The sequence below is a fragment of the Lepidochelys kempii genome, chromosome 3 (genome assembly GCF_965140265.1).
Source record: "Lepidochelys kempii isolate rLepKem1 chromosome 3, rLepKem1.hap2, whole genome shotgun sequence".
NCBI classification, from domain to species: domain Eukaryota; kingdom Metazoa; phylum Chordata; order Testudines; family Cheloniidae; genus Lepidochelys; species Lepidochelys kempii.
Genome location: NC_133258.1, coordinates 175,122,213 through 175,143,075, shown reverse-complemented (window position 1 = coordinate 175,143,075; position 20,863 = coordinate 175,122,213). Strand labels below are relative to the sequence as shown.

General features: G+C 43.7%; 1 protein-coding gene across 8 annotated transcripts in view; it reads right to left on the bottom strand.

The window, feature by feature from the left end:
* Positions 1 to 20,863, bottom strand: part of EPAS1 (endothelial PAS domain protein 1) — a 150,877-nt gene that overhangs the window by 78,266 nt on the left and 51,748 nt on the right. The window contains exon 1 of one of the 8 annotated variants that reach the window (XM_073339115.1): positions 17,470 to 17,674. The exons of the other annotated variants lie outside the window; for them this stretch is intronic. The gene's annotated coding sequence lies outside the window, so the exon portion shown is untranslated. Of the gene's footprint in view, positions 1 to 17,469; positions 17,675 to 20,863 lie in introns of those variants that run through there. 8 annotated transcript variants of the gene reach the window in all.

The window sequence follows — 20,863 nt, the reverse complement described above, 5'->3', positions numbered from 1 at the left end:
ATGTGGCTCTTTTACAGTTCAAGTGAGGCTCGCAGAGCCCCCTTACCCCACTCCCCACATTCTTCGCCCACCAGGCTGGGGTGGGGGGAGCTCGGGGCTTCTGCCAGAGATGACTGGTGCCTGCTCAGAGTGGGGGCGGGGGGAGCACAATTTAAAGGTTCCCCACAACAAGTTGAGTCACGCCCCCCCAGGCATGTCCCCCCTTACCCTCAGCAGCCCCATCCTACAGCTCCCCAGTGTTAGCTCCTCAAGGAGAGGCAGCAGCAAACAGCTGGGAGCTGTAGGGAGGGGCGACTGCTTTAGCTCTGTGGGGAGAGGTAGCAGCAAAAGCAGTGGCTTTCCCCTGCAGTGGCTCCCTACAGCTGCAGCTCCCAGCTTGCTCACTCCAGCAGCTGCCATGCAGGGTGGGGGCCTGGCTGCACCATGTGACCAAGTGGGGCCAGCATACCTTGGCAAAAATCGGTGGGGCACATGTCATGTGGCCTCCCCACATCACCTCTGGCTTCTGCCCAGCAGGGAGGGGGGTCTTGCCTCAGGACTTCAGCAGGAGCAGGGCTGGAGCCCTGAGCCCCAGTGGGCGCCTCCCCTCAGAGCTGGAGCCCCAAACCCCAGCAGGCACCTCCCCATGGGGCTGGAGCTCCAGCAGGCACGCCCTGGCCCTTGAACTTCTAAAGATTGTCATATGCAGCTCGGAGGGTCAGTGAGTTTGGCCATCCCTGTTCTGAAGGCTGAAGCAGACTCAAGTGGCCAAATTCAGCTTAGACTTAAACGACTGTGTTTAAATTATACACCAGGTGTTAACTGGTTTGAAAACAAGTGTATACATATATAAGTGGTAAAGTGGTGTAAGTTGCACTGATTTGGCATCCAGTGGGTGTGCAAAACAAGTGCAAGGTCCACACCAAAGGGGGTTAATTAGTATATTGAGGGAATAGAAGTTTGGGTATTGCAGGAAATCAGTCACTAATAGGAGGGCGAAAGAGAATTAGGGGTATATGTTACCTTATATCGAGGTGGGCAAACTTTTTGGCCCGAGGGCCACATCAGGGTTACAAAACGGTATGGAGGCCTGGGTAGGGAAGGCTGTGCCCCCCCAAACAGCCTGTCCCTCACCCCCTATCCACCCACTCCCACTTCCCACCCCCTGACTGCCCCCTCAGAAACCCTGACCCATCCAACCTCCCCTTTCCCTCCCGCTTCTTGTCCCCTGACCACCCCCTCCCGGGACCCCCCCACCCCTAACCACTCCCACGGGACCCCACCCCGTATCCAACCGCCCCGCTCCCTGTCCCCTGACTGCCCCCCGGGACCCCACCGCCCCCTTACCATGCCACTCAGAGCGGCAGGACTGGCTTATTGAAAAGCCTGGGAGGTGCCACGCTACCCGCATGGCGGCATGCCTCCAGAGCAGGGGGGACAGCAGGGGAGGGGCTGGGGACTAGCCTCCCCAGCCGGGAACTCAGGGGCTGGGCAGGACAGTCCTGCAGGCCGGATGTGGCCCGCAAGCTGTAGTTTGCCCACCTCTGCCTTATATCCTTCCTTCCTTTAAGATTGCTTCTTCCTGCTGTGCCTCAGCACTCTGCCCCTTTGGTTGCTACACTTGTTTTGCACACCCAAATTGGTGGAAGCTAAATCACATCACTATTTACACACATTTTTCTTATCAGTTTGTACCCTCAGTGTTTAATTTACAACAAGATTTTCATGGAGATGATCCTGCTTATCCTAGGTCTGAATTTGGCCTTAGGTCTCTACTTGCAGGTAAGCATGGGAGTGAATTTGAATTGGCAGATGTGAGATATACTTGAAGTCTTGGGTAGGGGGCAGAGATCAGAACTTGCTGTGGGGTAGGCTTTTTTCAGCTTTCTAGCTGTAATCATAAGTCTTTCTAAAAGGTGCCTAGCACCATGGTTTGGAGCTTGATGAACAATGGAATTTGAACGTGTGGAAAAGGAGGAATAGGATTTATGGGGGGATAGTTAGGAACCCTCCAAATAAATCTAAGCACTTTTATAGTACATGAAGCCCATGCCACCATGACAATCTCCATGACCCGAATTAGCACAGCAACGGGAAAAGACTCTTCGACAGCCATGTTGATTTCAAAATGAATAGATCGACTCTTTGGGGAAGTCAGATTTGTAATCTTCCACACACTTTTAAATTGCAGACGGGACAGATCCTCTCTCATGTATGAAGCACTAATATGTTATTACATTTGTAATTGAGTGTTCTTGGATTTGTAATTTTTTACATGAAAATTCCTGGCATATATTTCTGAAAGACAGTTACACAGACAAAAAGCCTAGCCCTACTTTTTTAAAGTTTATAGCACTGACATCTTGCTTTTTATGCAGCTATGCAGACATACCTCATTACATCAACAGCTGAAGGCATCATCACAAGCATTAAAGATATCAAAGGTTTCAGAGTTGCAGCCGTGTTAGTCTGTATTCGCAAAAAGAAAAGGAGGACTAGTGGCACCTTAGAGACTAACCAATTTATTTGAGCATAAGTTTTGTGAGCTACAGCTCACTTCATCGGATGCATTCAGTGGAAAATACAGTGAGGAGATTTATATACACACCGAACTGTATATAAATCTCCTCACTGTATTTTCCACTAAAGATATCAAAGGCATTTAAGAGCAGTTTTGATGTTAATGACCCTGGGCTACGGGAGCAGTTAATTTCTTTAACATCCATGTTCATAGTATGTCACCACATTCTGATCATTTGGATATACATTCTAATAATAAACAAAAGAACGTCAATACAAATCTATTATAGTCATGTGTTGTAACTCTGCAGTTATGTGGAACTTGAAATGCAAAAAGTTAAAGTTAGAATTTTAGCAACTGCAAATACGGGCCCAAATTCTCCTCTGTACTTCAGTTGCTTTGCAGTGTGCACATGATGCAAAGAGACCTTAATGCCAGCATGGCTGGTCTCAGGAGGATTGCTCCAGCACTGGGGCAAACTCCAGTGGTGCAGACTCGGATCCTATGCCACCTCCACTCACTGTGCTCAGAATAAGGGGTACGGCTACTGGTAAATGGGATATGACTAGGGCTTCTCTACACCACAATGATCCCTGACTATTGTAATGGCCCTTGAGGCTATTGTCAATCTTGGTAATTTAGAGTAGCCCACAAACTGCTCTAATTTCTATGAACGGCTAGAGCAAAGGTTCTCAAACTGGGGGTCATGACCCCTCAGGGGGTTGTGAGGTTATTATGTGGGAGGTCCATGAGCTGACAGCCTCCACCCCTAAACCCCGCTTCTCCTCCAGCATTTATAATAGAGTTAAATATAAAAAATATGGTTTAAATTTATATGGGGGGGGTGTCACACTCTGAGGCTTGCTGTGTGAAAGGGGGTCACCAATGCAAAAGTTTGAGAACCACTGGTCTAGAGGGTAGGATGAGCCTAGCACACAGCCAGCCTTGGGTCAGAGAAGTACAAAGCCACCTTTTACACCCTCCCCTCCTGAGTGGTACTATCAATAACTCAGCCACAACCATGGTTCTGGATCACTGAGTCTTTTAATCTGAAGTTAAAACTGTTTGGCACAATACATTTAACATCTTTTAGAGGCTGTTTGTAACGCCAGATAAAACAGCCATTGAGAAACGTGTCCAGCAAGGACAGTTTCAATGCAGGTTCTCCTCGAAAACCAGCAATTGCACTACCCGCTTTGTAAATACACTTTTCCAAGCAACAAAATGGTTTTGTGTTGTATTGCTTTTCTTCACAACCTCTACTTTTAAATCTATGTTAACTGTAGTAAAATAGGAATTGGACTCACATCATGATACTGAGGATAGTTTGTCAATATGCAGCACTATATATTTATCAATTATTTGTATTCAGAGAGATTAAAGATCCTAATCTCACAGCAGCCTTTCGTTGTAGCAATCAGTCAATCTTGACAGCTAAGCTACAGGTCTGTACACAGAATTACTCAGAAGCTAGGCAAGCATTGTTAAGATCTGCTTTCAGATAAGTCAACTATTTACCTAATCTGAAAGCACATAGGAAAAGGTGTGCTTTATCTCTGCAGTAGAGGGTAAGAACAGGGGTGAACAAAAGGCAGGCCACAGGCCTAGAAGTTGTACTCTGCTCCCAACCATCCTCATTTTTCAGATGAAGGCACAGACTATGTTCCAGCCTGTGACAGGCCTTCTTGAGCCAATATGAAGGCTGTTCAGCTCAAGGTAGACTATTTCATGTGGATCCATTCGCAGGTAAATCAGCATGTCTCCTTTTCATTCTGACCACTATTTTAAGGCTAAGGGCTACATTCTGCCATCAGATTACCTCAATGTGACCCTCTCTGCACAAATCTGTGGGCAAAATTTTGCCTTAAATTCCACTGGTTTGTGAATGACTTGAAAAAAAATTGCTTCAATCTGCTGACATATTCTGGATGTACACATCCTACCATGTGGGCAATACCAACTGAGGTTTGTGGGACCTGTGGTTAAAATCACTAGTACTCCATAAGGCCCAAACTTGCAGCCACAACACCAGCTCTTATCTGATACCTCTGGCATACAGTTATGTTAAAATTTCACTCCGGATGTCTGTGGAAAGAAACAATCAGAGAGCAGCTTGCAGAATGGGTGTGGACCATCAAGGACTCAAGAGAAACTTCTTTGAAAGGAAGATGTTTGAAAAAAACACTTGCAATACCCCACACCCTGCTGTTTCCACCATAATATCGCCACTTCATAAACAAGATGGTATCAACAGCCAACCTTACAAGGTGCTGGAGGCTCCTAACCCCCATTTCACTGTGTGTGAAACTGGCTCCATTGAAGTCAATGGCAAAACTCTCACTGACTTCAATGGGGCCAGGCCTTCACCCTGTTAATAAGTGGGACCATGGGCGATGGGTGAACCATGGGCTTGGGGAGGCTGCCCTCTGGCCCAGCCCACCCCTTCTGCCTGAGGCCCTGCCCCTCCCACACCCTTCCCATGCCGATGCCCAGAGCCCCGCCTGCGGCCGCCAGCCACCCCAACCCCAGGCCACCCAAGTACCTCCAGCCCCAGAGCACCAGGTGGGTGGCAAACAGCCCCCCTCCGCCAGCCCCTGGAGTGCTGGACAGTGCAGACCCAGCACCTGGGGCAGCCCCGCCATCCCAAGTCCCAGTCGTCCTAGCTCCAGCCCCAGCCAGCTTTCAGGAAGAGAAGCAGACTGCCTGGGCTGGAACAACTAGTGGCAAGCAGGAGGGGGCCTCCAGGTGGAGCGTGGGCAGGGCCACGTGGGGCTGTTTAGGGAGGCACAGCCTTCCCCAGCCTATTATACGCACCGCCCATGAGTGGGACTACTCACCAGGTGAGATTTTGTGCAACAGAACTCTCAGCCCAGAAGCAGGGAGGCTAAAGTGGCTTTGCCAACTTATATCTGGGCTGCTCTGGTGAACAGAGATTCCCCCCCTTCCCCCCCCAGAGTAACGTAGACACCACTGTCTATGTTAAAACTTCCTCCATGGGATTGCCCTACGGGCTGCAGCACTGCTAAGAATTCCTGCAGTGATGTGTGTTATAGTACAGCCCAACACACCCTACAGCACCTATTCCTAGCCCCGAGCTTGCAAGGAGGGTCCCTCAGAAGAGGCCTTATGGCTGTTTTCCAAAGTACACAGCTCTGAGGAAAGCCTCCTCTGACCAGAGTTGCTCTTAGGGCCTCTTTACAGCATTCCAGCCCCTTTTACCTGGCGTGAAGAGGCTGGAGCAGGGGTGCAGATCTCACCCACAGCGCATCAAGTTAAGCACATTCTTCAGGTCTTTGTAGGATTAAGGCCCTGATTTGTAGTGTATTTTCTCTACACATTACAACAGCAGGTAAAACCTTGAACGTAAAAGTAAAATAATTGAAAATGATATCCTAAATGTACACTATGATGCTCCCTGATTCTGGAAACATAATTTTAATTATGTCTTCAAATAGATAATGTTAGAGGTTTCTATGGATGCATATTTCAAATAAATAATGTCTGGACATGAGCCTTTGTTGAATAATCCAGGCTGAACTCGAGAGGAAACAGGGTTTCTTTTTAACACAAGTCCATTTACTCATATCTCCACAAAGGAAACATAACTACTGTTCTCATTAAACCACTTTGTTTCAAAGATCATAAGTCTGTGTGTTTGTTGATCTCTTTATATATAGACCATGTGCATAGGGTTGCCAGGTGTCCGGTTTTCAACTGGAACACACAGTCAAAAAGGGACCCTGGCAGCTCTGGTCAGCACCGGTGACTGGGCTGCTAAAAGTCCGGTCAACAGTACAGTGGGGTTAAGGCAGGCTCTATGCAGTCCACAGGAAGCTGCTGGCATGTCTCTCTATCTCCTAGGCAGAGGGGTGGCCGGGGGGCTCTGCGCACTGCCCTTGCCCCAAGCTTGGGCTCCACAACTCCCATTGGCTGCGCTTCCCAGGAGCCAAAGGGAGCCTGCCTTAGCCCTGCTGTGCTGTGGACTGGGAGACACCTGAGGTAAGGAAGCACCACCTGGCCGGAACCCGTACCCCCACCCCCTGCCCCAGGTCGGAACCCCCTTCCACTGCTTCCCAGAGCCTGCACCCCCAATCCTTCATCCCCAGCCCCACCCCAGAGCCCGCACCCCCAGCTGGAGCCCTCTCCTCCTCCCACACCCCAAACTCTGCCCCAGCTTGTTGAAAGTGAGTGAGGGTGTGGGAGAGCAAGTAACGGAGGATAAAGGGGGGATAAAGTGAGCGGGGTGGGGCCTCGGAGAAGGGTGGAGCCTCAGGGCAGGGGTGGGGCGGGGTAAGGGCGTTCGGTTTTGTGCAATTAGAAAGTTGGCAATCCTACGTGAACAGTGAAAGTATATATATGTAAATGCATCCTATACAGTAGTAGGCATGTGGGAATAAATGACCACTCAAAGAGAGGAAGACTATGCACATAAGAATATGACCCTATCTCAATTACCCTGGTGTAAACCCAGGCTAAGTTCACTGAAGTGAGTAGATTTATAGCTTGGAATCAGAATCATGCCCAGATCTTTCAGAGACTTAATGTCCTTGAAAATTTCTTTCCAGCTGTTTAGTATTTTGGCTTGCTGGCTTTTTTAGGCAATAGTTTCACTGTGCCAGCTAGAATGACTACAGAAAATGGTTCTCTTTTTAGCATTTTCCACCTCATTCTTGTGCTGCATGCAAAGACATATAATGAGAAACAAAAGGCACTCCTCCTCCATCCCCACTCCAGTTTGAATCCTTCAGACTAATATGAACCTTAACACACTATGCTGGAGGCAAGTTAGATTGGGCCAAATTCATTCCTGGGGTAAACTAATTAATTCAATGGAGTTATACCAGAAATGAATTTGTACAATTCATCTTCACAACAATGGAGGTGAAGTCACAGAAAAGTTGGTAAGAATTTTGGTCAAGTAGTCAACACATAAAATTGTCTTAGAACTAATGGATTATTTTGGTTGCTATCAAAATTTGATGAGCATTTAAGCAATTCTTTATTGTTGACATGCCTCTCAACATTTGGCGCGGCAGTGAAATGTTTGAGTGAAGTGGAAACTACATGTAAAGAGGAAACAATTGTAGCCCTCAATATCAGTATTTCAAATATTTTAAAAATTAGGGCTTGGGTTGCTGAGCTCAGTTGCTAACTCTTGTGACACAGGATAATTATTCATTACACAAAATCTTTCAACAGCACCAAGAGTATAAAGGAGCTTAAACTTTAAGACAATGTGAACAAATGCAAGCACAGCCATTTGATTTTTTTTAAATGGCCTTGCTTTAACAACTTTACATTTCTGCACATCCTTGTAAACTAATATAGTTTAAACACTTTAATTTCCCCTTTTACACATGGATCAAATCTGAGAAAGAGACATTTAGTGTATATAATACTGAAGGTACACGGCTACTTGTTCTTTACTATTATCAAAGATAAGGAGTACTTGTGGCACCTTAGAGACTAACAAATTTATTTGAGCATAAGCTTTCGTGAGCTACAGCTCACTTCATCGGATGCAAATGATCGGATGATCATTATCAAAGATGTGCATTTGCACTGTTAGCCCAGCTTCTCCTTCTAATCCATCCCAAAGTGATGTTATAATGCCATTACATTAGTGTGTTACAACGATTGACTGCGATGCCACAGATTCAGCATTGTGATTACTGCAGGATCAAGGAGTAGGGGAAACTGCTTTCTAAGGGGAAAAAAGCCACCTTTAAGACACAAAAGCCAAGATCATTGCTGGTGTGGGTGGATGCAACTCCATTTACATTACTACAAGTGCCCCTGCGTACACCAGATAATCAACAAAACTGTTTGGTGTGAACTAGCAGTAGAAATATCCACAGTTTCAATGATGAGTCACAGTAACGTGAGCTGCTTGTCTGCATTGTGCTTTCCCAAACCTTCACCTGACTTGTATCACTGTCCCTGTAAAGCCAACCCCCCACCCAAGCCCACTGCTTCTACTCAATAAAGAACATTTATTTCTCAAATCCATTTACTTTATTTAACAAACATAAATAAAGAGGCAGAACAGAAAAAAAAAAAGGTGACCTTGGGGAAAAGGGGTTGTAAAGTTGGAACGGGAGAAACATTTTCAGCTGTGTAACGTAACAACGCATTCCAGACCATCAAAGGTCTGTGAATGGGCACCTTCTGTTCCTTGAACCCTCCCCCTGCGTTAAGTGAAAGGGATAATGGACTTTTCACCCATGCCTCCTGGAACACTTGTGGGAGGCTGATTCTGTACCAAGCAATGCTGACTGACTGTCCAGCAGGTCTGCAGAAGCACTTTACCCTCCTGCTTCTGTTCCTGCAGTTCAACCAGATGCCTCAACATGTCTGCTTGGTCCCTCATAATCCAAAGCATCTCATCCTGCACCGCACACTCTCGCTCATTGGAAGCTTTCCTGCTTTCCATGTCCATGTCAAACTCCTCGGACAGTGAAGTCCTCCACGCTCTCAGCTCTGGGTCAGCTGTCCCAGAGGCGTTCATTATCTCAGTAAACATGTCTTCCCACGTTCTCTTTCTTCTCCTTCTAATCAGTGAAAGTCTGCTTTCAGGTGTGGATGACACGCTGAAGGACATTTCCAGCTGTCAGTCATGGGGAAAAAAAAATAAAGGAGCCATTGTACACGAATAAAATGTTTCCAAAGCAAGGCCGTTTTGGATAGAAAAAAACCCACCTTATTATACTAGGTGCAAGCCATAACATAATCAGAATCCGTAACCATTCACTGTGCTATTTTGCTGCTCCAGCCATGGTGAGTAGGCCCTCCTGGGTCATGGGTGACCACACTTTTAATGAAATTTATGGCAGACTCATGTCAAGAGCAAAGGTAGCTAGTCAAACAATGGCCCTTCCCCATAGCACGACGGGAAGCTGTTTACAGGTGGGGAGCAGGACGTTTTCACTCCCAAATGCGTAATCTCTCATATGGGGCCCCAGTTCCCTATTAGCCACTTTAAACTACTTGCTGACCTACGCCGAGCACAGTAAAGGCACATTAGCGGCTGCATGGTCTGGCGATCCAGAATGTGGGGGGATGGTGTGGGTCTACATGCCCTTTTTTTTTTTCCGTGTAAGAGCACTTTTAATGAGAACTTCCCCTGTTTCCCCTAAGCGACCCTATGTGATATTTGTCTCCTAGGGGTACCAGAGGCGGAAAGAAAGGAGATGCTGCAAGTGTCTGGGTATAGACCCGGTCCTTATGCTGCTATGCTGTGCACTGCAATGATGCCAGAAGAATTAATTCAGGAGCGGGGTGGGAAAGTGTCCTACCTTGGTGGAAGAAATAAGACTGCCCTGCCCAGAAACCTTCTGCAAAGGATTGCAGAGTACTACCTCCAGGAAAGTTTCCTAGCGATATCCATGGGGGATTCCTGGGCTGCCCTCTGCGTAGCTGAAGCGGCCTCTTGTAAGCAGAGAGCCACAGCACCTCGCTTTTTCTTCACAGTAAACATGGAGTACCACCGAATGTGTGTGCGCCCGCTAAAGTTTAACTGGGTTTTCATTGTAACTGTAGACTCCCCAGAGGTGACTTTCCCAGCACTGTGACCCTCAGGGCTCCAGGGTTAAAAATATTTCCTGGCTCTCGGAGAATGGATCCACCGCTCAACTGTCTCCCATTCTCCTCCTCCTCTTCCTTATCCACCATATCATCCTCCTTGTTGTCCCTAGGCACACACCCCTCAGAGGTGTCCACACTGCTTGTGGGGGTGCTGGAAGTAAGTGTCACCCCCGAGAATCGCATGCAACTTGTTGTAGAACTGGCACGTGTGGGGTTCAGCACCAGAACGACTGTTTGCCTCCTTTGCCTTCTGGTACGCTTGGTGAAGTTCTTTTATTTTCACATGGCACTGCTGTGTGTTCCTTGTGTAGCCCCTCTCCCCCATTTCATAAGCAATCTTCGCATCGATGTCAGCGTTTCTTCTGCTGGATCGGAGCTCTGCCTGCACAGACTCTTCTCCCCACACAGCAGTGAGATCCACCACCTCCTGTGCAGACCAGGCGGGAGCACATTAGGGGCATGTAGTCTCCATGATCAGCTGTGCTCAAGCTGGCATGGTCCCAATGCTGATCAAACAGGAAATGGGAAATCAAAATTTTCCGGGGCTATAGTGGGGGACGGGCTGTTTCCGGTGTACCTGGCTGCAGTGCAGCAGAGTTGAGAATGCTCTCCAGAGCGGTCACAGATGAGCATTGTGGGATACGACCTGGAGGCCAATTAAGTCAAATTACACAACGCTGCATCTTCCCTACCTCACAGTCCACCCATGAAAATCGAACTAAGCAATACGCCGCTCTCAGAGGTGGATTACATAAAACAACATCAGAGGCAACTCAGGTCAATGTAAAGGACCCGGTAGTGTAGACACATACATTAACAGGTTGACTTAAGGCAGCTTCCTTTGACCTAACTTTTTAGTGTAGACCAGGCTTATGAAACATTGTATCATGTACAAAACAGCAAGCAAACAAACCGTTCCTAATCATACACTATTAAATTCAGAGGGTCAAATTCTGTCCACACTTATAGCCATGCAAGCCTTCTGAAATCAATACCATATAAACACACAGGTAGAAATAGCCTGGGCCATGCTATTATGCAAACACATGCAGTTATGATATAGATCAAATAGTGACATCAGAAGCAAAACATTTTAGATACAACAAAACTGAAATAAGAAGTGGCTATAGGCTCAACATTTGCCAGTTTCCAGAGACGGATCCTATTCTGAGTGGATGTGTCAGATAACAATATAAGGTAACTGTCAATAAATACTTGGCGAGATCCGCAGCGGGTGTAAATGAGACTAGCTCCATTGACTTCTACTGACATTTCAGTGCTAATAATGTTTTTATCTTCAGAGGCTCCTCAGTCACCAGAGACTACACTAGGAACTTATATCAGCACAGTTAAAGCAATCAGGAGTGTGCAAAATCCATATCCCAAGAGATATAGCTAAGCCAATTTATCCCACAGTGTAGCAGTGGCAGATTAATGATTTTGCCGCCCCTAGGCCCTGAAATAATTGCCGCCCCCGGCCCCATATGAACTTGTTTTAGCTTTTTTACAAATTCGTTTGAACTAAAATGAATGTAAATATCATTAAAATAATTGAAAATTTACAAGTTTTATTATAAATAAAATTACAAGTACAGCGGACCCTCACTTGAACTGTGAACAGCGGACCCTCACTTGAACGCACATCTGTATAGCACAATTTCGCTTACAGCACGGAACGCGCAAGGATCCAAAACCCCGTGTTCAAGCGGGGGTCCGGTGTATATCAAATATTTTATGTAGATACAAGAAATAGAAGTATGAGAGTAGTAAGTAGTTACATTTGTTTATGCCTTTAAGCGGCAAACTTATTAATTAATTCTGTATAATCCAGAGAAGTTGTTAGATTCTTTTCAGTTGTCAGGAGAGAAAGGGAGTTTAATTTTTCTTCACTGAGATTAGCGCTCAAATAGTTTTTCACCCTTTTTAATGCCAAAAATGAAAATTCCGCTGAACAGTTTGTAGCAGTATGCAAACGAACATTCGGAAGGCAATATCAATATTTGGATACAGGGAATGAATGTTTCAATTTCGAAGAAGGCTGCAGTATCTTAAAATTGACTTATTTTCATTTTCAGGAATTTCGACACCTTCCAAATACGATCGAAAATGTAGACACTCATTCATGAATGATTTTTCTAAATCTCCTTGGTAGCATAGCTGTAATTTGTTAGCGTGAACTGTTATATCTGTTGTTGAAGTATTGGTAATGTTAGTGAGAAACTGAAATCTGCCATACATTTCTTGATACACATTACTTCTGTGTTTTAATTTGGAGCATACAAGGTCTAGTATTGTTAAAAAGGTATCTACTTTAAATTTATCTCTACCACACATTTCCACGTCACCTTCGCGTGTCTCATCAGATTGAAGTTTACGCTTTCTTTTTCACCTTGTGTCAAATTCGTAATCTTCAATTTCAGATTTTTCTTTGGCTTTCTCTTCATACATATCAAACAAGTCCCGTATAGAGTTAATGTATCCTATTAGTGAGTTGTAGATTTCTACAACTGTCTGTATATCAATATTAACATTTTGCAGTTTTTGGCTAGTTATATGAAATCAATCCAAGAGTGAGCTCCAAAATACAGCCATAAAAGCTGCCTCAAGTTGATCGAGTTTTCGCTGCAGGCCTGCAGCTTCATTACATGTAACAGGTTTCTCAGTAGCATCTTCCTTTATTGTATTTAAGGCTTTGATTATGGCATTCCGGTTTTCACTCAAATTATGACAAGCTTCCACTCAAGATGACCATCAAGTCTTTTTATTACTTTACAGAACTGGCTTCAAATTAGATAGTAATATCTCCCACTGGTGAGTAGAGGCAGAAAAAAATGAATAAAGACGTTGGACAGTTGAGAAAAATGAAGATGCTTCTTGACAACTTTCTGCTGCACATACTCCAACCAGATTTAAAGAATGCGCAGAGCAAGGCACATACACAGCAAAAGGATTTATATTCTTTATTCTTCCTTGCAACCCGCGATATACACCAGACATGTTAGTGGCATTGTTGTATGACTGGCCACGGCAGTTTGACATATCTAATCCATAACAATTCAAAGTTGAAAGTACAGCATCAGCTAACTGTTCTGATTTGTGGCCAGTATTTGGTAAAAAACAAAGGAACCTCTCTACTGGTATGCCATCATCGTTTACATATCTCAGTATAAAAGCCAATTGATCAACATGAGATGGGTTGGGGGTTGAGTCAATGCTTATCGAGAAATATTTGGCTTCTTTTATTTCTTTAATAATATTTGAGATCACATTTGAAACCATTAATTTTATAAATTCATTACATATATAGGATGAAAGATAAGATACGTTACCTCGACCTTCATTTCCCGTAACATGCAATGTGATATGCTAAAAATGGATCAAATTCTGCGACAAGCTCAAGGGTCATCGCGTAACTGCCCTTATAAGTTGATCCAAATTTTTCCACTTTACCTCTAAATGCAAGTCCTCTGCTTGAAAGTTTCTTTACCACTGCTACAATCCTCTTCAAACACATTTCTCCAATAAATAATTTCTTCTTCCATTTGAAATTTTAAATTCGTACCAATTCTTCTGGATAATTTGCCTCTCTTCACCATTGTCAGTGCACACACTTTATGTTCAGTTGCACTTTCATGTTCATGTAGTCGAGCTGACTACAGACTAGAGATCTTGAGACTAGAGACTAGTCGAGCTTGCCAGACTAGAGATCCCTCCAAATAATCGACATGGGGCACAAAACATGGCTCCTTTGCTCTCCGAATATACAAGATATTGCCGTGGCTTTATTTCACGGTTTAAGAGATGTCATTTGAACACATTGTTTGTTAGAACATGCATTTTATAAGTACATTGTCTTTTTGAGTTAGTAAAATCACTATCAATATTTTGTTTAGTACCATGCATTGATATATACTCAATTGTATCATCGTTCAATATCCATTGGGCCGGGTCATCACTTATGGTAGATATTTCAATGTCAGATTGAATTTCTGATGGACATGATTCGCAAATCTCTGCAGTATTGTCAAAGATATCCAGATCGTCATGATTCCTGGTAGTCTCTGACAGGCTAATATTTGAAGCATTTTCTTCAACACTAACCACAGCCAGAATTTCTTCATTAGTTTCAGTATGTACTTTAATCACATCAATATTTTCAATATCAACACCAGTATTTTCACTTTTTACTTCACTACTACTTTCAACTATTTTTTCTGTCTTACTGTTGGCACTAACTGATACATTTTGCACATTTTTGATATCAGAGCATTTTTTTTTAACTGAAAACCGCTTCATTTCTTCCTTCCGATCATATTATTAACGTTTAGGGTTCTCGCGAGTATGCCAACTAAATGGCTTTGCGCCGTCGTGGGTGGTTTCCATACACGCTATGATTGGTAGTATCATGGCGTCACTGAGGCTGCGATTACAAAAATGCTGCTATTATAAATTTGCCGCCCCTGCAAATTTGCCACCCTAGGCCTAGGTGATAATACTGCTGCAGTGTAGACAGCGTTAGACTGGCAGACAAATTCTTCCATCGAAGTAGCTACCGCCTCTCCTGGAGGTGGATTACCAACATCTGTGTAGGAAGGGTCTACACTGAAGCTCTGCAGCAGCACCACTGTAGCTGTTTAAGTGTAGCTATACCCTAAGAAGGCCGTTTTCCCCCCCTCTCCAGCTGCTCACACCTTGGAACATTTGTCCTCCAGATGGAAGAGACTGTGCAATCTTCTTGGAAGCTTTTAAAGCCACTCCAACCAAATGGTGGCCAGCTGCAGAGGAGCCATATACACACTTTGTTTTGGCACCTTCCTGCTCTTTCTCGGCCCTGCAGACCAAGCATGCTGCATTACTTAGGTTCCACTGATACCAGAAGCAAACACCTGACTTTACTCAAGAATTCTGGTCTCACAGAGCAGCATGGCTGTCATACCATTGCGTCAGAGATGGGAGAGTTTTACTTAATTTATTTCTGTTGTATGCAACAGCCAGTAGGGATTAATATTTTGCAACCATTTCATTTTGAGCCTTCATTTGCTAATGCTAAATAAACCACAGAGCACATATTTACATTTAGAGCCTGACTCTCATTTACACTAAAGCCCATTTACACCACCCTGGAAGTTTAAAGAGGTCTCAAATTGGATGTAAATTACAATTAGGCCCATATTATGTAATAGAATTTGTGCAAAGTCTTCTGCCTGTAAATTTGTTTATTGTTATGTTCCTCTGCAGGTAGGGTTGCCAGATGCTCAGTTTTCGACAGTCGAAAAGAGGACCTGGCAGTGTCCAGTTAGATGTACTGACCCAACACCAAAAGTCCGGTTACCACGAGGCAGGGAGAGGCACTGAGTCATTAACCCCCACTTGCCCGTACTCAGCCGAGGCTACCTCCTACCGGCTGGCAGGCTCCCTGTCAATCTACAGCAGCTCCCAGCCCAGCCCCATAGCAGAAGGGTGGGGCAGGGGAGAGGCCTGGGGAAGAGGTGGATATGGGGTGGGCTTTGGGGGAAGGGGCAGGGCAGGGGGATGGGCCTCGATAATGGCCTAGATCCTCAGCTGGGGTAAAACTGCACAGCTACTCCTTTTTGCACTTGGTGGGCATCTGGCCCTAGTTCTTTTGTGTTTAAATTATTTCAGTTCTAATTTGTGTAACTGCCAAACTTCAAACAGAAAGCCTGAGATCACACACAGAAAGGTGCACACAGTTGCACATCTACACACACACACACACAAACACACACAGTTATGCATCCAGAGCAGAAAGTTGCTCCAAGAAAAGGACCAATGTTCCTATTCACATGGAGTCACAGAGACTGCACATACAGTTTTGCAGGCATCCCATGGGCCTCCTTTCTTTTGATAGCAGTGGTCTTGGTGGGAAAAATATATATAAAAACTTTTATTTTCTCTTGTTCTTTGATAAATTTATTTATTTATTTAATCAGCTGGCCTGAATGGTTGTTCCAAAAACTACTGCTTCTCAAGAGAAACGGCAAGGAAAGAAGAAAAATAATAAGGTTAGAGAAAGTACATGCGGTGCCAAAAATAATTGTTTTTTCATGAGGAGTCTCCACTGGGATATTACAGAGACCTAAGATGGGATATACTGAGAAATAACAGCACCACAGCTCCTGTTTGAAATGGAAGTGCAAAGGAATTTTCAACTTCATGCATATAAAGAGCATACTGTACACATTGTGATACAAGCTAAATCCAAAAGTAACACTGCTGGGACTGATGTAATATTACTGAATTATATTCAAATAATGGTGCAGTTAACTATGCTGTACAGAACAGGCTGCAGCTGCTAGAGAAGACATTACTTACAAAAAACTATATTTTTACAGCTTATAAAACAGAAACAAAACGAAAAGTCTCTCTCTTTTAGATGAAGAAATATTTGCTTAAGTCCTTCAACACTGGCACATACTGATATGCCAACAGTGAAAGAGATGGAATTCTGAGCTCTTTGATTTTTACAAAGCTGATTTGCATTATTCAATGTGTTTCAGTAACAATTTCATAAAATGATCAAATGCACAGTAGTAGATTCTACTTAATCTATGTATAAACTCCACTTTTCTTAGAAGCTTAAAATGTAGTTTTCGCTAAATGAATATTTAATGAATAAAACACCTCAGAAAAACAAACTATTATATATTAAAAAGTTCCATCCTTTCATTTCACTTATTTTTCAGCATTATTGAAATAAGCCCCCACAATACATAAAAAGCACAAACTGTTCCTCCACATTTTTGTTAGCATTTCCTCCATACGTTGCACTTTTATGTTAGCTTTTCAAACAGAAATTATTTTTAAAAAGCATTTTAAGATTATCACTAGAGATTTTAAAGAAACAACAACAGAAGATTTGATAGCAGAACTGGACGACCTGCCAGAACATTTTCCCAACAATATCTACTTAATAGAGGTTAAGTATTTAAAGTTTTGTTTTCTCATTTTATCAGCCTTTTTCATACCTCTATGAGAATGCCTGTCAAAAGTGTAACAACTCTGTAGCATCTTTTATAGTGCATCTAAATATTGAAGAGATTCACAGATTGTCTCAATAAACTGTTTATAACATTCACAGAAATAAAGATAAAAGCAATCTTACTGTTCAGCTTAACAAACTGAACAATTAATATCCTTAAGGGAGGAAAAAACTCTTTTGGAAAGCACACTGGGTGAAATTCGTCCCTGTGCAAAGGGACAGCAAAACTCAATATACTACTAAATTTTCAATTAAGACCCCAAAACATCACATACATGGTATACAGGCCCTGTGCTAGGGCTCTGCACAGAGATTAATTTCATTCATTATGACCACAGCATATGATTTATTTTAAAACAAAAACAAAAAACAAGGACACACTAACCCGGTATCTCTGTGATAATGACAGCTTTATGAGGAGAATGATTTACAAAGTCATCTTTCAAGTGTCGGGTCCATTTAGCAGACACTTTATTTTTCCTCTTGCTTATCAAACCAGAATTTTTCTTTGCTTAAGTTCCTTAAGATTTTGCATTTCCCCTTATTTTTAGCACACTGGTACTTCACCTTTTTCCCTCTTTTAAATACTCCTACAAGGGAAAAAAAAACAAACACAGGTTTCTTGGAAGACATTCAAATATTGGACAGGAAAATATGATGGCCCAGTGTTGAACAGCTTTCAGTGTCCATCCTAGATTCTGGACCAGTGGGCTTTTCCATACAAATGCTCTCATTTCAATGGGCCTATTTAAAATGATAATTTAGAGGCATGAACTCCAGGTTAAATAGAAAAGGACCACAGGATTACAAACCAGAGTGCAAGTTGAACTCCGAACAGAGGACAGAAAAAAGACAAGACACACAAGACAGATTAGAAACAAAGTGACTTACAATGGGTCTAACCCTGTGAACGAAGAAACATCAATTCTTCTTTGAAAATACAGTGCGTGTCCACACTGCCAAACCAGATGGAAGGAATTTCCTTCTCCTTCCTCCATACACCTGGCAGCAAATACCAAATTGTTGCTTTAAATTTTGGTGCCCTCAGATTTATACCATTCACTCATACTCGCTGCCATAGTAACTGTCAAGAAATTTCCACAGACAAGATATTCAGGATAGGAAAGGATAGTAGTGGATCAATCCAGCCCATATTAGTAGTGACTGAAAAGCCTGTTGTCATCTGGCATCTATTTTGTGCTTTGTTCGTCCTTTCAGAAAGTAACCACCACCCACACCAAAGTTGGCAATTCAACTGACTGTCTGGAGAGGCCACGGATTGAAATGTCAAGAAATACACACTAATGGTCCCCCACAGGGTTGAGGCACACTGGCAGGTATACTGGTATTTCCACTGCCCAGGCTGTGCTTTTCCTATGGACCTCAGTCTCCACAGTTATCCATAAAAAATCTCACTTGATTTTTCTTGCATACTTAGTTTATAAAATAGTAGCTCAGAAAGAGAAATGCTAGGAGAAAGCTTATTCTTGAAATCAAACTTAGTATATATTGCTCTTGCCTGCACACCTAAACAGTTCAGTGCAAACAATCCAGATGGAATACTCATGCTCACACCCAACTAGGATCAGAAGAAGCCAAGGAGAGCAAGAACAAAATCTGAAATTTAATCAGGCATTAGAATATTTGCAGCCCTTGTCTGATGGCGAAGTAAGAGCATATGAAAGAATCCAGGTGAGGTGATCATCCCAAGAGCCATGTGTACACCTCAACAAAATACTATGCAGACAATCTGAAGAGCTGGAATATTTACTCTACACCATCTGCATCCTTGGGAGCTCCCCACCCTACTAAACTTGTAGTCATGGTGAGATGTCTTGCCTCATTCTGAAGGTTTGGATTTTTTCTCTCACAGGACCAATAATGAGAGTGTTAAAATAATGTAGACTAGTTACTATGGAATAAGGCCTTGACCATTAGATTCTTAGGCTAGGTCTACACTACAAAATTATATTGGTATAACTACATTGCTCAGGGAAGTGAAAAATTCATACCCCCTGAGAAATGCATTTATACTGACCTAACTCCTGGTGTAGACAGCGCTATTGTCAACTGGAGAGCTTCTCCCGCCCACATAGCAACCGCCTCTCAGAAAGGTGGATTAACTATGCCAACGGAAGAAGCTTTCCTGTCGGCATAGGTATTGTCTTCACTAATGCACTACAGTGGCGTTGCTGCAGGTTTTTAAGTGCAGACCTGCCCTCAGCAAGCTACAAACTGCCTTAATAGGGCAGACCCTCTTCCTAAAGCAATGATTTAAGATTCTCCCGAATTGTCAAACCAGTAAGTAGTTTTAACTCACCCTTTATTGAGACAGGCATATTTTCCCTTTTGCAAGGTCAAACAACATGCTCAGGTGGTAGAAGGGGCAGAAGGATCACTTCTTTTTGTTTACCACACCCAGTTAGTCCCAAACTCTGCATACTGCCAGTAGCTCTAGTTTCAGAGTAGCAGCCGTGTTAGTCTGTATTCGCAAAAAGAAAAGGAGTAATTGTGGCACCTTAGAGACTAACCAATTTATTTGAGCATAAGCTTTCGTGAGCTACAGCTCACTTCATCGGATGCATTCAGTGGAAAATACAGTGGGGAGATTTATATACATAGAGAACATAAAACAATGGGTGTTACCATACACACTGTAACCAGAGTGATCACTTAAGGTGAGCTATTACCAGGAGGAGAGTGGAGGGGGGGGAACCTTTTGTAGTGATAATCAAGGTGGGCCATTTCCAGCAGTTGACAAGTACATCTGAGGAACAGTGGGGGGTGGAGGGGGGATAAACATGGGGAAATAGTTTTACTTTGTGTAATGACCCATCCACTCCCAGTCTCTATTCAAGCCTAAGTTAATTGTATCCAGTTTGCAAATTAATTCCAATTCAGCAGTCTTTCGTTGGAGTCTGTTTTTGAAGTTTTTTTGTCGAAGTATTGCCACTTTTAGGTCTGTAATCAAGTGATCAGAGAGATTGAAGTGTTCTCCGACTGGTTTTTGAATGTTATGATTCTTGACGTCTGATTTGTGTCCATTTATTCTTTTACGTAGAGACTGTCCAGTTTGACCAATGTACATGGCATTGGGGCATTGCTGGCACATGATGGCATATATCACATTGGTAGATGTGCAAATGAACGAGCCTCTGATGGTGTGGCTGATGTGATTAGGCCCTATGATGATGTCTCCTTAATAGATATGTGGGCACAGTTGGCAACGGGCTTTGTTGCAAGGATAGGTTCCTGGGTTAGTGGTTCTGTTGTGTGGTGTGTGGTTGCTGGCGAGTATTTACTTCAGGTTGGGGGGCTGTCTGTAAGCAAGGACTGGCCTGTCTCCCAAGATCTGTGAGAGTGATGGGTCGTCCTTCAGGATAGGTTGTAGATCCTTGATGATGCGTTGGAGAGGTTTTAGTTGGGGGCTGAAGGTGACGGCTAGTGGCGTTCTGTTATTTTCTTTGTTGGGCCTGTCCTGTAGTAAGTGACTTCTGGGTACTCTTCTGGCTCTGTCAATCTGTTTCTTCACTTCAGCAGGTGGGTATTGTAGTTGTAAGAATGCTTGATAGAGATCTTGTAGGTGTTTGTCTCTGTCTGAGGGGTTGGAGCAAATGCGGTTGTATCGTAGAGCTTGGCTGTAGATAATGAATCATGTGGTGTAGTCTGGATGAAAGCTGGAGGCATGTAGGTAGGAATAGCAGTCAGTAGGTTTCCGGTATAGGGTGGTGTTTATGTGACCATCGCTTATTAGCACCGTAGTGTCCAGGAAGTGGATC